The 18,521-nt window shown below is 34.8% G+C and overlaps 1 protein-coding gene across 2 annotated transcripts in view; it reads right to left on the reverse strand.

Annotated features, from left to right (window-relative positions):
• The window catches only part of LOC101891591 (tachykinins), a 71,988-nt gene extending 53,730 nt beyond the window's left edge, over positions 1–18,258 (reverse strand). The window contains exon 1 of one of the 2 annotated variants that reach the window (XM_059129023.1): positions 17,923–18,258. The gene's annotated coding sequence lies outside the window, so the exon portion shown is untranslated. The remainder of the gene's footprint in view (positions 1–17,922) is intronic. The other variant, XM_059129022.1, reaches the window with a different exon arrangement.
• Between the last annotated feature and the right edge of the window lie 263 nt (positions 18,259–18,521).

Genomic DNA, 18,521 nt, shown 5'->3' on the forward strand with positions numbered 1-18,521 from the left:
TCATTTATTTTTAGCATAGATGTGTTTGAAACATCCTAAAAGTATGCACCACTTTTTTAATGGCTCTCAAATTAACACACCCACCACACATTATTAAATGGAACTTAATGAAGTAAAGCAAGACTTAGTATTTTCACAACATCTTAGACATGTAATTGTTTTGAAACAAAACGTAAGGACCATAATGTAGTTCGGCATTAATTTTGCGAAGATATCTTCCGTCTTTTTTTTTTCTTATTTCTTATACTAAAAAAACACACAAAAGTAAAATTTTAAACCTACCACCCCCCAGTAGGTTGAGTAAACAGTCTCAGCGTCATCAGGTTAAGGCATTCACATTCAGTCAGTCATTCATTTGAGCCGTAGGCTCTGTGAAAACAAAATATGACGATTCTGAATGACCACCAACGGAACAATAAGCCAAGGCCAAAATGTCAAATGTTCGTTTTTTTTCTGTTCGTCTGTTGTTTGTTTGTTAGAAAAGATAGCAACAACAATAACAACTGTTGCCAGCATTATGAATTAGTTAAACGGGGAAAATGGTTAAATGCTGCTACTGCCGTTGTAAAAATAAATGGCATATATTTTAAATTCAATAAAAACAAAATTTGAGGATGACTGGGGGGGGACAATAAAATAAAAAAAAAATAAATAAAGATATTAGAAAAAAATGTATAGAGTTAATAAATACTGATTTGACATTTAATTGAAATAAATTATTATAGCTTAAAAATACAGTATTGAGAAGATTGAACTACAAATTTAGTGGCTTAGAAGAGGATTTTATTATATCAAATATTAAAAAAATAGAGATTAAAAATTATTAAAAAAAAAAAAAAATTTAAAAAAATAGATTTCTTGCCGATTATCATTACAAAAATAATGGGTAAAAGTCCGCGTCTTGAAAAAATCATGGAAAGGAAAACCAGTTAAAAAATATTGTCGGTTTTGTCGGCAGATGTATACCCTCAGCCACGTTTATTGAAATATAAGAAATATAAGTAAAAGATTTGTGAAATAACTGACCGAAGCCAGAATCTTGAAATTTTGCATAGAATCTAGAATCTTGGTGCGTAGACGTCTGATGAGGCTGGATTTTTGGAAATTCCAGGCACTCTGGGATTTAAATGTGAGTAAATCTTTTGTGTCTCGTACCATTGCTCGTTACCGTAGACGAAAGTGGACGGAAGAAAACAGGAACATCAGCAGAAAAATGGCTCGTTAGCTGAACATATCGCAATATTCCATTCGGTAAATATTGAAAAATGAGCTCGGAGTAAAACCATCGATCGATTCCAAAAAGTGCATGAACTTACACCGCAACAGAAAGAAACCAGTAAAGAAAGTCTTAAAGTCGGACGGGACCGTCTTTATGATACCCTACACCACTTTGCTAATTTAGTAGAGCTCCACATAACAATAAAAAGTTTTTATGGGAGAATTCCATCATACAAGCTATGATTATAATTGTAATTTAAAGTTCAAAGGAATAAATATGCCGAAGCATTTGTATCTTTTAAATTCGGACTTGTGTTGGTGCCCATTTGGTGCAAAATTAATTTGAAATCAGATAAAGATATATATGGGAGCTATATCCAAATCGGAACCGTTCTCGATAAAATTTGGCAAAGATATTTCTGAGCTGTATTTGATATATTTCCCTGAATATCGTTGTTACGGAGTGCATATTACGGCTGTGGGTAACAAATACAATAAATCGGATGAACAATATATATGGGAGCTATAACTATATCTGAACCGATCTTCACCAAATTTGGCATACTAGCTTCTAGACTCAATTCGGTCGTATGTGCCAAATTTCATCCAATTTGGGCAAATATTAGACGTTTGGTGCACAATCAAAGGTAAATCGGACGAAGTTATATATGGGAGCTATATCCAAATTTGAATCGATCTCGATAAAATTTGACAAAGATATTTCTGAGCTGTATTTGATATATTTCCCCAAATATTGTTGTGAAATAGTGCATATTACGGCGGCGGTGGACAAAAATAACAAATCGGATAAACAATATATATGGGAGCTATAGCTATATCTGAACCGATTTCGATAAAATTTGGCATACTTATTTTCAGGCCTAATTTGGTTGTATGTGCAAAATTCCATACTATTCGGGCTGATATTACACGTTTGGTGCACAATCGAAGGCAAATCGGACGAAGATATATATGGGAGCTATATCTAAATTTTTACCGATTATCTCCAATTTCAATAGGGTTCGTCCTTGGGTCAAACAAATGATTTGTGCAAAATTTCATCCGGATAGGGCAATAAATGCGAACTGTACTCTGTTTACAACAATACATGGACAGACGGACGGACATCGACTCAGAATGTGATTCTATGCAGATCATCAAAAGGAACTATGGGTCTATCTCGTTTCCTTTTGCCTTTTACAAACAAATGCACAAAGATATAATACCCTGACCACCTTGTGGTGTAGGGTATAATAATGTGTTTAAGATCCACGTCTTGAAAAAACCATGAAAATCAAGTAAAAAGGTGAGAGTACATAAGTAGCTTGATATCATGGCTAGGCATATTAATGGAAAAAGGGACGCCGACGACAGAATTCAAGTCAAGAATGTCGGAAATAGCATCAAATTTTAGAATAAGTTTGGATTTGTTGGAATTGGTAACCTTTGACACGAATTATGGCCTTCAAACGGCCAATGAAACCGTCACACGCTGCCCGAATGTTGCTCTGCGGTATTTTGGGCAATTTCCCGAGAAACGCTTGCTTGAGGTGATCGACACTTTGGTATTTTTTAGTGCCAACCTTGCTTTCCAAAATACTCCAGACACAATAGTCCAAAGGATTGGTATCCGGAGATTTTGGTGGCCATTGTGCGCTGGAAATGAAGGGAGGAACCTCATTTTGCAGCCATATTTGGGTGGCGCGTGCTGAGTGCGATGGTTCTGAGTCCTGTTGGTATGTCCAAGGTCTGCGGCCGTTTTTCGGTCACTGCGACGCAGGTTTCGATCAAGTCGCTTCTTTACTTTTCGAACCATTTCTGCTGTTGCTGTTTTCTTCCGTTCACTTTCTTGACGTCACACCTTATGACTTGGTGCGTAGACGTGTAATACGGCTGGGTTTTCTGGAAATTCGTAGCAAAAGGGTACGAATTATTTTGATTTGGAGAAACGAACTGAGCTAGAATTCGGAATGGGAGTCACTGATAGAGTGCAGCGTAGATGTTCCAAATGGTTTTTGGAAATTAGAACATTAAGGTTACGAAAAGTTCTGAAATTATACTAAACTTCTAAAATAGCTCAATTTGGTATTATGTGAACGGATAGAGCTAAATACTTGAAACTTGGTATGAGAATGAAGGTAGGAAACGTACCTTTGAAGCTGTTTTTGGTAAATTGTACTAAGTGTGCGAACTGTACGAAATGGTACTAAATTTGGAACACTTTGGATTGGAGAGAACGGATGAAGCTGGAATTTTGAAATTTTGCATGTCGGTCAATTTTGTTGGGAAAAGATGAGATAAGGCTGGATTTTTAAAAATTCGGACTAGAAGTACTAGAAGTACTAAAAGCACTAAATTTTGTACCTCTTGAGATTTTTTGAACGGATACAGCAAAAATCTTGACATTTGGGATAAAACGTAACTTTGGGAAGTAGCGTTGATGTAAGTAGGTGTTTTTGGAAATGTGGAAATTTAAAATGTCGGTATTTGGGGGCTCTGCTGGTGGTTAGGGCTAAGATAAAGAGTTGGTTTTAGTACTAAACGGTACCCAACTTGGCATTGCGAGACGGGTTACTGCTTAAAATCTGAAATTTGGTATTAGAATCACTTTTGGTGTGTAGGGTCGAGATTCGGAGTTGGGTTTGGAAATACGCACTAAAAAGTACTAAATGGTACTAAATTTGTAAGTTGGGTAAGGTATTGAGTTGGTAATCTACAATTTGACATTAGGATCACCTTTTGAGCGGATTGGTTGATATATGGCGGTTGATTTGAAAATACGTACCAAAAAAGTACGAATAGTACCAAATAGTATAAACTTTGGTATTTGGGGAAGGGATGGAGCTGTATATCTGAAATTATGTGTCTCTGATGTTGTGTAGGATAGAAAAACTACTGGTTTTTCGCAATTCTAAAAATACGTGTACCAAAAGTAATAAAATACACTAAATTTGGTACCATTTGAAATTATATGGGCGAATAGTGGTAAAATCTTGACATTTTGTATCATTTCTGGGAAATAGGCTTGACGTATGGTGGTGGTATTGTTAGATCTGTACTAAATGGTACTAAATTTAGTTCCGTTTGGGTTAGGGTGAACGGTTGAAGCTGGAATTTTGAAATTTTCTATTGGTATCCCTGTTGGTGATTGGTTTGTGGTAAAGAGTTGATTTTGGCAGTGTGTACTACAACTTTATGAAAAGTACAAAATAGTACTATAATTGGTACAATTTGGTATTGGGTGAACAGATAATACTCGTTATTTGGAATTTGGTATTGGGGTCGTTGTACATGTTTAGCCTGGACATATGAAGGTGGTTTTGGAAATGTGTACAATAATTGTACGAAAAGTACGGAATGGTACTATATTTGGTATTGAGAGAAGGGAAATTGTTACAATTCTGAGAAATGGCATTTAGACTGATGGTATCTGGGGTTGAGATTCAAAGGTGAGTTTGGAAATGTGTCTTATATTTGTACGACAGAGGTCACATTTTGAAATTTGATATTGAGATCTCTGTTGATATCTGTAGTAGAGATATGCAGATGGTTTTGCAAATGTGTACTATAATTGTACGATAAGTACTAAATAGTACTAAATGTTGGTATTGTGTGAAGGAATTGAGCTGAAATCCTGACATTTGATATTTAGATAACCGTTGGTATTTGAGGTTGATATTTGGATTGGTATTTGGATTGGTATTCGAAGTCTGCACTATAGTTGTTCGAAAAGTAAAAATTGAATTAAATTTGGTACTGGGTGAAGGGATAGAGCTAGAATACCGAAATTTGTCATTGAGGTCTCCCTTGGGATTGAGATTTGGCGGTGGTTTTTGTAATACGTACTATAATTGTAATAAAAGTACTTAATTTGGTATTGGGTGAAGGAATAGAGCTAAAATCCTCAAATTTCATATAAAACCTTGAAAATCTGAAACTTTAGTAGTTTTGATAAAAAAAAAATGTTGTTTAATTTGACTAATTGTGAATTTTGAGTACTAAAAAGGCCTAAAACGAACTATTGCAATGAATCTAAGCCTTTAAGGTGGCCTTTTGCTGACGACGTATCGGGTAGTCGCTAGTAACAGATATAAATATTGAAAATTGGTACCTTTGTGGGGGAGGTACTGGAAGGGGTAGGCCGATATCTATTATCTTCACCCCAGATCTTGCGTTAGTGGAAATATTAAAATGTGTGAAGTTTAGAAAGAATCGGATGCTTATTTGACATTTAAATCAGCATTTTGAAAATCCTTTGTGGGGGAGGTACCAGAAGGTGTGGCCCAATATGTTCCATATTTACAATAGATCTTGTGTTGATGAAAATATTTGGATGTGCCGAGTTCGGAAGGAATGGGATGTTTCTCTTAAAATTTTTGAACATTTAGTTTATTCAAAATGCTGTGCTCTCTTTATGGGGAAGATACCAGAAGTAGTGAACCGATATAGTTCATATTCACAGCAAATCTTGTGTTGATAGAAATCTCTGGATGTGCTAAATTTTAAAAGAAGGGAATGCTTATTTCGCATTTTATGAGCGTTATGGTTATTCAAATTTTTGACTCCTTTGTGGGGGAGGTATCAGAAGGAGTGGTCCGTTTCATCCGTCTTTTATACCAGATATTTTGTGGTTAGAAATATTGGGATGTGGGAAATTTTGAAGAAAGGTGGACTCTTATTTCATAATTTATAAGAGTCATAAGTATTCCAAATTTTGTATCTTCGTGGGGCGATGCTTAATGGAGTAGGCCAAGATTGCCCATTTTCTCACCTAGCGCTGATAAAAATATTAGGATTTGCAAAGTTTGCCCAAAATTAGATGATATATTCATGTTCTATCAGGTAAATTTTTTTCTGTAAAAAATTTGGGGAGGAGGTACAAGAAAGAGTGAACCGATAATACCCATATCTGAACCTAATCTAAGTTTGATAATAATATTACGATGTACCAAGTTTGAACCAAATTGAATATTTCTTTTAGAGTTATCGCCAGAGGGACACCCTTAAATTGACTCCAAATATCGTGAAATGGATTTGGTCCAAAACCGTTATTTCGATGAGTCCCGTTTTGGGCCTGCACAACTCTCGTGAAAAGACGTTTAAAGAATAAAGAGCCTCTTCGTGTAAGTTCTTAGGAAAATTTCATATCCCTTTAATAATATTTTATTTTTTTTTTAAATTAACTACAATTTTTCTTCCAAGTTTAAAAAAAAAATGGAAAAAACATACTTCCCAGTAAACAATTTTTGCCGAATTCGGTCCGATTTCTGTCAGAATCTCTGAAAAAATGTCCGATTCTGATTCCGAATTCCTTCTGATTTCGGTACGAAAGTTGTATGGACGTGGTCACCGAATTCGGAAAGATTTTCTGAAAAAAATCTGAAAAAATATTAGATTTTCTGGACGAATTCGGTCCGAATTCGGTGAAAATTCTTGAAAAAATAGGAAAAAAAATTAGATTTTCGGAAAAGATTCGGAGGACAACTCCGAATTTCTGAAAGAAATCGGGCAGAATTCGTCTGGAAATTCGGCGGAATATTCAGATTTTCTAAAAGAAATCGGTCAGAATTCGAAAGAAAATTCGGAATAAAATTCAGATTTTCTGAAAAAAAAAACGCTCAGAATTCGGGAGAAAGTTCCGATTTTCTGAAAGAAATCGTTCGGAATTCGGAAGAAATATCGAAAAAATCGTCACACCACTTAAAAATGAAAAAAAAACACATATTTATTTAAAAAACAAACAATTTATTTCGGGTTTCGTAAAAATGTAGTTTAAATATTACATCTATAATACATTTACATTATAAATATTGTTTTTATTAGGAACATAACATACAGTATTTTAATGCACAAAAGAGTTGAACAGATAACAGCACGTTTCTGTTTCAACTGCTAAACGAGAACTAAAAATAAAAAGCAGTGCACACAGAAAACCGGTATGTAGTTGTTTTTGCAATTTTTTTCCATCATATTTTTTTGGGAACGAAAGAGAAAGAGGCTGATTCACAACAACAACAAAACGCACATATTTACAACGGAAAATCTAACAGTTCACAATAACAATAACAAATAGCATTTTTGCTTTGCGCTTTGTTGTTGTTGAGATCTTGAAATGAATGATCACAACAACAACTACTATGGGAGAGAATGTGTCAAACCACCACCATCCGTTTACATGTGGGAGAGAATATGCCAGAGCAATAGACAATCTACTCTCTCCGTTTGTACATTTTTCGAGTTTTTTTCGCTTAAAAACAGGAAAATGTGCAGAAATTCTAAAAAAAAAACGTTTAGAAAATCGGACCAATTTCTATCAGAAATTTCTGAAAAAAACGTCAGAAATTTCGGAAAAAAATCTAAAATCAGAGCAGTCGGAAAAAATTGTTTACTGGGTTCATACAAAATAACATACATATGTATTTTCATATGGACATAGGCCATTCATTCATTGTCTTACAAAATTGTTTATTTGTTCACTTGGATGTCGACAGCGATGTCAAGTAGCCGTTGGACATTCGCATTAATGGCAGCGGTAGTGACCGACTCCCACACACATACATAATTACATACATCATATATATGTATGGTATGATGGACAGTCGATTTGTCGTAGAATCTTATACAACAGATGGTTAATTCTTCATTATTGTTGACATTGTTGCTGTTGTTGATGTTGTTTTAATGGAGAATCTTGTCAAGAAATGTAAACATAACATAGAAGTTGTTTTTTTTTTTTTTTTTGTAATTTTGAAATTATAACATATTCCATGGAATTGAAATAGTCAAAGATCGAATGATTAACTTTGATTTCCCGAAGTCACCAACACATATTTTTAACAACTAATTACGGATGTTTTATGTTCATCATAAATTCCAAGTTTAGCTCAACTTTAAAAACAACCAGAAAGGAAAGCTCAAAAGTCGGGCGGGGCCGACTATATGAGATTCTACACCGCTATGCATATTTAGTAGAGCTCTCGTAAAAAAATGAGCATTTCTGAGCTCAATGAGATATCAGGTGAAAAATATGATTATGGTAGAGACTAAATTCCGAAAGTTGGAGATCTAAACACCAAATCGGATGCAACATATGTATTGGAGCTATAGCTATATATGAAGCGATTTCCATCAAATTTTAAGCATTAGCTTTTTGAACTTTGGGCTGAAATTTGCCATTTGGTGCACAAGAAACCTAAAATCGGACGAAGATATATAGGGGAGCCGTATCTAAATTTGGACCGATCTTGATAAAATTTGAATCATGTATTGCTGGGCTGAATCTAATATCTGGTACTAAATATCATTTTTGTCGGGTGTATATTACGAATGTGAGGCACCAAATCGGATGAAACATATGTATGGAAGCTATAGCTTTATCCGAACCGATTTACACCAAATTTAAAGTACTTATTTCTATATTAAATTCGGTCGAAAGTGCCCAAAATTCACTCCATTTGAACTGATATTAGCCATTTGGTGCACAAGCAACCTTAAATCGGATGAAGATATATATGGGAGCTATATCCAAACTTGAGCCGAACTTGATAAAATTTGATCTATGAATTGCTAGGCTGTATCTGATAAATAAGGGACTAAATAAGGGACTCTGATAACTGGGAGTAAGGGACTTAAACACCAAAATCGGATGAAACATATATATGGAAGCTATAGCTATATCTGAACCGATTTGCACCAAATTTAAAGCACATGCTTGTGGGTTGAATTCGGTCGGATGTAGCAAAATTCACACCATTTGGACTGATATTAGCCATTTGGTGTACAAGAAACCTAAAATCGGATGAAGATATAGATGGGAGCTATATCTAAATTTGGACCGATCTTCACCAATTTCAATAGGGTTCGCCCTTGAGCCAAACAAATGTTATTTAGAAAATTGCATCTCAATCGAATAATAAATGCGACCAGCATTTTGTTCACAAAAATACATGGACAGACGGACAGACAGACGAACGGACAGACGGACGGACATGCATAAATCGACTCAAAATGTTATTCTATGCTGATCACCAAAAAGAACTATGGGTCTATCTCGTTTCCTTCTCCATGTTACAAACAAATGCACAAAGTCATAATACCCTTGCCACTATGTGGTGTAGGGTATAAAAATCATCTGCATTTTCATTGAAAAATACTCCCTAAAACTCTACGTTTTTACTATTACCCCTTAAAATCTATGTATTTTGGGTTTCCAATCTCTGAAGAATTGCTGCTAAAAATCCAAACTTTCTCTTGTAAAAATAATTTCTAAAAATCCACCATTTAGAGGCTGACAGTGATTGAAAAAATACTCCTTAAAATCCACACATGGCGGTGTGATAGACCTTGAAAAAGTAATTTTCAAAAAATCCGCATTTCATAGGCTGATAGACCTTGAATTTGGTTTATAGTCCTTGAAAAGATATTCTTTTAATACCAGATTTTTCAAAAAATACACTTGTACACTACATTTTATGAGCCGATAGTCACAAAAAATCTAAAAAATAGAACTTTCATGCTCTGTTGACCCTTGAAAAAATATAAATTATAAATCCATGTTTTATGGGCTAAAATTGGTGGACTATTAGTCCTTAATACCTTAAAATCCATATTTTATGGAATGGAAGTTTTTTAAAAACTACCTCACGTTTTATGGTCTGATAGTCCTTGCAAAAATGTTCCCCAAAAACCGATGAATAATATTCTAACAAAATTTCAAGTTTCATTGTCTGATTTTCCAAAAAAATCACTTGAAATCTATGTCAGATAGTCCTTGAGGGTGAGATAAAAAAATCCTACAAAGTCAAACGCCATAATTTTTTAATCTTGTTTTTAAAATTTTATAGAATGAAAGCAAAAAATATCGGAAATAGCATCAAATTTTAGAATAAGTTTAGATTTGTTTGAATTGGTCACCTTTGGCACGAATTAAGGCCTTCAAAGGGCCAATGAAACCGTCACACGCTACCCGAATGTAGCTCTGCGGTATTTTGGTCACCTTTGAGGTGATTGCCAACCTTGCTTTTCAAAATACTCCAGACACAATAGTCCAACGGATTGATATCCGGAGATTTTGGTGGCCATTGTGCTCTGGAAATCAAGCGAGGAACCTTATTTTGTAACAATTCATAGGTGGCGCGAGCTGAGTGCGATGGTGCTGAGTCCTGTTGGAATGTCCAAGGTCTGCGGCCAAAATGTTCGAGTGCCCAAGGCTTTAATACACCTCTAGAATATTTTCGCAATAATATTTGGCATTTATTCTAATGCCAAGGTCGATTAATACGAGCGGAGCGGAGAGCAACCATCGGCTGTTATAATGGCCCACACCATCACCATGGCCGGCGCTTGAGTTCTGGTGGCCAACCGAAGGTGCACATTTTCAGCTGACCTCTTTGGCAAGTAAACGCGATCATTCTGTTTGTTTACAAACTACTGGACAACGAATGTTTTCTCATCGGAGAAAACAAAATTCGGCAGTTCACCACTTTCGGCCAAGCGAATCAACTATTTAGCTCCTTTGAGTCTATTTTCTTTCTGTTGCGGTGTAAGTTCTTGCACTTTTTGGAATTTCAATGGCTTTACCCCGAGCTCATCTTTTCAATATTTACCGAATGGAATATTGCAATATGTTCAGCTCACGAGCCATTTTTCGCCAACTGCGACGCGGGTTTCGATCAAGTCGCTTCTTCACTTTTCGAACCATTTCTGCTGATGTTGCTGTTTTCCATTTCCGTCCACTTCCACTTCCTTGACGTCGGACTATGCTACCAGTATCGCGATGGCCAGTATAGCGATGGTAGGAGACACAAAAGATTTATTCACATTTAAATGCTGGAGTGCTCTAACGATAGCCACTTGTGGTTTTCCAGCCAAATATAAAGAAATTAGACTATCACGTTTGAGTTCCATCACGAATAAAGGTGCAAGTACATAAAAAAAGCTTGAAGTCATGGCTAGGCATATTAATGTCAAATTATAATGGAAAACGACGGCAGGATTTTAGTGCGGCTCTGTAATCCCTTTATTAAATGTCACAAAATATTCCTATATCCCATGTCTTCAAGCTTCTTATGTACTTACAGCGTAACTTTTTTTCTGGAAAATTCTCATCAAAATGCCCTGGTTCGCTTGTAAACAATATAATGAGCTGTCACTGAAATAATTTTAACAGCTGTCGGACGAGTGGCTTAGAAATGATAGCAGTCTGTAGTTGGTTGCACTTTTTTCATGTCACCCGCAGACCTTGGACATTCCTACAGGACTCAGCACCATCGCACCCAGCACGCGCCAACCAAGAATGAGGTTCCTCGCTTCATTTCCAGCTCACAATGGCAACGAAAATCTCCGGATACCAATCCGGTGGATTATTGTGTCTGAAGTATTTTGAAAAGCAAGGTTGGCACTAAAAAAACACCAAAGTGTCGATCACCTCAAGCAAGCGCTTCGCCGGGAATCGGCCAAAATATCGCAGAGCAACATTCGGGCAGCGTGTGACGGTTTCATTGGCCGTTTGAGGACCATAATTCGTGCCAAAGGTGACCAATTCGAAGAAATCTAGACTTATACCAAAATTTGATACTATTTCCGATATTTTTTGCTTTCATTCAATAAAATTTAAAAATAATGTAAAAATAATGGCGTGGGACTTTGTTGCAGTTTTTTAGCTCACCCTGTAGATTAAATTTTATTGCTTAAACGGTGTTTATAAAATGTACGTTTCTGCCTCAGATTTAAATTTAAAATCTTCTATTCTTAATTTATTTGTTTTTTTTTTTTCAAGAAATTGTTTAAGTCTTCATGATTGCGATCCAAAAAAAGTATAAATTTAAATAAAAATAAACACTAATTCCAACTCATGAGAATTAGGGAATCAGTTTTTGAATCGGATGTAATTTCCATCTCCCTCAACATAATTAATGATTTCGCCGCGAGTTGCTTGACATGATAATGTCTTGGAGTAAACAAAGAGATGCCAAACATCCAAGCACACACACACGGATAAACCGCACGAACGCACTCATACATTGGCAAATGTCTGTGCATTTCTACGATTTTTACACATTTGAGTATCTAATCCTTAATGAAGTTTTAATATTTTAAATAAAGAATTAAGGAAAGCCCATTCCGTTGCTCATTCTGTTGCTTTGCTACTCACGTTCCCGGCAGCCAACCAACCAACCAACCAACCAGTCAGCCACATAGTATTAACACATCCGCATTAATTATTATTGTTGTTGATGTTGTTTTATGATGCTATTGCGGCGACATTTTGCCGCTGGTTGTTGAGGATGTTTCACAATAACCCCATTCGAATAAAAAAAGAGAGAAATGTTCAACATAACCAACGAATCCGGTATGTGACTATCTGTCATATGTCATAGACGTCCTAGGCCATAAATAGCCATAATAGAAGAAGAAGAAGAAGAAGAAGCATCAGTAGCTTCTTCATGCACGCACACACTCACACACTTACATGATATGGCCAGCCTACAAAAGAAAATCTTTTTATAAGTGAATTTAATGCCGGTATTAATCCCAACTGATTAATGTGCCACACTTTGTCCGTACATCGTAGAGGTGCTAACGACAATGTCTTTCGCATCCTAGAAGCCGATGGTGTTGTTGCAACAACATATCACCGGTATTTTTAGGCCATAAGCATAAAGCGGACTAAATGAAGATACAAGCAGTTAAAGGTATTATTAAAAAATTTTAATGATTTGGACGTGCAACAATGACCAAGGAACTAGCAAGTAATAGTCGGCATTAATGCCTAAAAGTAGGCAACGTGGGATGTTGTAATATTGTTATGTGGCTTTGTGGAAATTTTTAGGTTATGTTGAATGGAAGTTGAAGGTATTTCTTTGAAGGACTTCCAAGATTATAATTGTGGATTTTTAAGCCGGACTTTTTCAAGGATCGTCAGAACAGGAAACAGGGGCTGTATTAAAGAATACTCTTTTTCCAAGGGCAAGTTCAGATTTTTTTAAGAATACATTTTGAAGAACTACTTGATTTCTGTAAGGATTTTGCAAATACTTTTGGACCATGAACCCTGGATTTGCTGGATTTTTTTTAAGGACTGTCAGTTAATAAAATGTGGATTTTTTGTGAGAGCCATGAATTGTGTTTTTTTTTTTTTGAAAATATTTTTCAAGGACTGTGAATAATTTTTTTCCGAAATAATTTTTAAAGGAGAAGTGGATTTTTTTTAATGTGGATATTTAAGGATTATGTATCGTGGATTTTTAATGACAATGATAATATCCATGGACAATGAATCAAACAGCCTTTAAGGACAATTGTTTAAGGGACTGTCATACCATGAAGCGTGGATTTTTTAAGGGATTCTTAAGGATTTTAAGCTCATAAAGAGTAGTTTTTTTAAAGGACTTTCTGTCCATAAACGGTACGAAAAACATTAAATAGTACTAAATTTGGTTTTGGCTAAAGGAATAAAGCTGAAATCCTGAAATTTGATATAGATGTCACTGTAGGTGTCTGCGGTTGAGATTTGGGGGTGGTTTTAGAAATAGGAGCTATAATTGTTTGAAAAATACTAAGTGGTACTAAATTGAATATTGGGTAAAGAGATAAAGCTGGAATCCTCAAAATTACATTGAGGTCTCTCTTGGCATATGATATTGATGCGGGGTTTTTTCGGAAATATGTACAATTATTGTACGAAAAGTACTAAATAAATATATGTTTGTTATTGGGTGAAAGGATACAGCTGGAATCCCTAAATTATATATGGATCTCACTGTTGCTGTCGGTGGTTGAGAGAAGCAGCTGTTTTGGGTACTAAATGTTATTAAATTTCTTAATGGGGGAATTTATAGAGCTGAAATTTAATATTGAGGTCACTGTCGGTTTCTAGGCATTACATATGGAGGGAGGCGTTGGAATATTTTTAAGGAGTAATTTTTAAAGGATTTTAATCCCATAAAATATGGACTTTAAAGGAGAACTTTCTCAGGAATACTAGTTAGATTTTTATTAAAAATTTTTTCAAGGACTTCCAGTCTTAAAAATTTGATTTTTAAAAATAAATCGATTTTTAATAAATTCCTTTGAAGGACATCTAGTCTCAAAAAAGTTAATTTTTAAAGAAATATTTTTAAAGGACTGTAAGTCCATAAAACCTTGACTTTTAAGTATTTTTTTAGGACTTCCAGTTATCGCTCGTGCATTTTGATTTTATTTTAATAAGGGAAATATGTTGATTTTTTCGCTTTCTTGGAGCATCTTGTTTTTCAAAATCTTGAACCCTGTGTGGGGGGGGGGGGGGGGGGGGGGGGTAAAGAAGAAATGGTCCGATCTCTACCATCTTTATGACAGATCTTGTTTTGATGGAAATATTGAGATGTACTAAGTCTTAATGTAATCGGATATTAATTTGGCGTTATATGAGCTTCATGGATATTGAAAATGTTGACCCTTTGGGAGGTACCAGAGGTAGTGGACCGTTGTAACCCATCTTCACACCAGATCTTGGGCTTATAAAAATATTGTGATGTGTGAAATTTAAAGACAAGCGGATCTTCACATCACATTTTATTGGAGTTATAATTATTCAAATTTTCGATTCTTTGTGGGGATGGGCACTTGATGGAGTGGGCCGATATTGTCTATTTTCGCACCTGATCTAGCACTGGTAAAAATATTAGGATTCACAAGTTTTAGCAAAATCGGATTTTCCTTTCTCTTTCTGTGCAGTAGAGTATTTTTTTTTTTTTTTTTTTTTGAAAATTTCAACCTTTTGTGGAAGAGGTACTCGTAAGAGTGGACGGATATGATTCATTTTTGCACCTGGCCTAGCACTATTGTAAATATTAGGATTTGCAAAGTTGGAGCCAAATCGGATTATTTTTTTTTTTTTTTGTGCAGTAAAATACTATTTTTGAAAATTTCCACCTTTTGTGGGGGAGGTACCGGAAGAAGTGGACCCATATATTCCATCTTCATACCAGACCTTGGGTTAGTAGAAATATTGGACTGTCGGAATGTTGAGAAAGTACCAGAACGTTATTTCGCATTTTATGAGAGATGTAAGTATTCAAAATGTTAACACTTTGTGGGGGAGGTGTGAACCGACGTTGTCCATTTTCTCACCTGACCTAGCACTAATGCAAATATTAGGATTCACAAAGTTTGAGCAAAATCGGATTTGCCTTCCTCTTTCTGTGCAGTAGAGTATTTTTTTTTTTTTTTTTGAAAATTTCAACCTTTTGTGGAAGAGGTACTCGTAAGAGTGGACGGATATGATTCATTTTTGCACCTGGCCTAGCACTGTTGTAAATATTAGGAATTGTAAAGTTAAAGCTGAATCGGATTATTCTTTCTTTTTCTGTGCAGTAAAATACTATTTTTGAAAATTTCCACCTTTTGTGGGGGAGGTACCGGAAGAAGTGGACTGATATATTTCATCTTCATACCAGATCTAGGGTTAGTAGAAATATTGAAATGTTGGAAAATGAGAAAGAACCAGAACGTTATTTCGGATTTTATTAGAGATGTAATTATTGAAATTTTTAACACTTTGTGAAGGAGGTGTGAACCGATGTTGTCCATATTTTCGCACCTGACCTAGCACTGATGCAAAAATTAGGATATGCAAAGTTGGAGCCGAATTGGATTATCCTTTCTCTTCCTGTGCAGTAAATTAGTACTTTTTAAAAGTTTGACGTTGTGTGTGGGAGGTACCAGAAGGAGTGGACCGATATTGCCCATCTCCGAACTAGATCTAAGTTTGATAATAATATTGCGATGCACCAAGTTTGGACCAAATCGGATACTGCCTTCGAGAGTTATCGTGAGCACCAGTCAGACAAGCGAACGGACGGACGGACATCTCTAGATCGACTCCAAATGTCCTGAAACGGATTTGGTTCAAAAAGACCTAAGGTCTAAAGCCGTTATTTCGATGAGTCACATTTTTGACCTTATAAAATGATATATATCCTCTCTAGCCATATGGCTGAGGGTATAAAAAGTATACCTAATATAAAACCTTGTTCAGATTGTTAAGATTACAAGGAAACAGATATAGATAGAACCATAAAATCTAAACTGGAATTTGAACCAGGAAAATTTGAAGTGTCAATATGTAGGTATTCAAAAGAGGTCGTTCGAACTAAATGCCATTATATATATTTATATATTGAACTGTTAAATTGGGCGACGGGAATTGTAATATTTTGTGATGCGGAATTATTTATGAAATATTGAACAAACCCTATTTTGCCTTCAAATAAAATTTCGATGGAAATTATTTTTTGGGGTGAAACGAATTCCATTTAATTAAATAAATTTAAATACTTTTTTCTTGCCAACCCCTTATTTTTTGCAGTTGAAATATGAAATTAGGTTCCAATTGATTTTCAAAAAATCGCCAGTTACTTGGAAATTTATGTAAAATAATTTTTAAAATTCAAACAAAACAAGTAAAAAAGCTGTAAGTTCGGCTGGGCCGAACTTTGAATACTCTCCACCATTTGGTAAAAATTTAACAATTTTCAAAAAAATAAAATCCGTTAAAAATTCTGTTAAAATCTTAAAAATACCGAATATTGCCTTATATTAGGGTCTATACGACTACGTGGACCTGCATAGGTAACATTTGTCACAAGCTATTACAATATTCAAATGCGAAACTTGAAAAAATCTGTTTATAAAGTCGCTAAAATCATAAAAATACCGAATATTTGGAGGTACCATGGTGGTTATAAAACGTGGACCTACAAAGACAATTTTCTGTCATAGGCTGTAGTATCCATTATGAACTTCAAATACAAAATTTGAAATAATTCTGGTAAATAATGTTGCTAAAATCATCAAAATTCCGAATATCGGGGGTTCCGTTATATGGGGGCTATACGAAGACGTGGACCTTCACAGACAATTTTCTGTCATATGCTGTAGTATCCATTATGAACTTCGAATACCAAATTTGAAACAATTCCGTTGAATAATGTCGCTAAAATCATCAAAATACCACATATCGGGAGGTACCGTCATATGGGGGGCTATACTAAAACGTGGACCTACATGGGCCATTTTCAATACCAAAAGTCCTGCAGACATAATACACATTTGAGTAAAATTTTATCAACCTACTTCATTTCGTTCGGAAGTTAGAAGCCACAGACGGATGGACATTGTTAAATCGGAAAGAATTTTATGCTGATCAAGAAAATATTTGTTTTGTGTTGTTTAAAATGTAAATTTCGAGATGTTTCAAACAGAATGACAAACATTATATAACCTCCATACTATGGTGGAGGGTATAAAAAGAAAGAGCTATATCAATTTTGCCGTAGTTGTATTAAAATTTTGATGGAAATTATTATTTGTGCTGGAAAAATTACATTTTATTAAATAAATATTAAATATAAACCCATAAAATATTAAATTAAGTTCCAATTGTTTTTCAAAATATCGCCAATAACTTGAAAATGTTTATTTTATTTTTATAATTTGAAAAATGCAAAAGAAACACAATGAAACGTTTAAATTCCATATAATTGTTTTTGAATTCAGTAAAGTGGAATTAAACCAATATTTAATTTATCATTAATATGCACAGAGTAAATTGTCCTCTATTTCCAGCAAATTACACTCTAATTTAAACGCCTATAATATATTGTATTTAATACATATATTTATTTTCCTCCTAAAAGTATGCAAAAATTTATATAAACATACCTTGTTGGCACAATAGAATAATACTGCTTTTATTATTGTTACAATCGCAAAAAATTCACTCACGCACACACACTCTCGCACTGAAATCAATAATTCCACAAAAATTAACTATTTAAAATAATACTATTGTTAATAAAATAATGTTTGCATAATTTACTGCAGTTATTTCGTTTTTAAATAAAAACACACAGCGAGAGAATTTCGTTTTTTCTGTCGCACAACCAATGAAAAATGTAATGCAAAACCACTTCGCGGGTAATAATTAATTTATTTGATAGTTTTTTTATTTTCTTGTAACGGTATTTTTTGTTTTAACTTTTTTTCTCAAAATAAAATCAAAAATTATTATTTTTTAAATTATTGTTTTTTTGTGGCCTCTTTTTAGCCTTTAGTGTGGTGTGTTAACACGCCAAAAGATATGCAACAACTGAGTTGAAGATCAACCACGACACGATGTTAAATACGCCGAACAAAATGTACCACAGATGGCATGCAGAGCCATTGAGAATGCACAACAACACTGAGCACACACACACACACCAAATGGGATATGCTGGTATGTATGTGTGTGTGTGTATTGTCTAACAGTTGACTCCCAC

Source organism: Musca domestica, unplaced genomic scaffold (assembly GCF_030504385.1).
Source record: "Musca domestica strain aabys unplaced genomic scaffold, Musca_domestica.polishedcontigs.V.1.1 59, whole genome shotgun sequence".
Lineage (NCBI taxonomy): Eukaryota > Metazoa > Arthropoda > Insecta > Diptera > Muscidae > Musca > Musca domestica.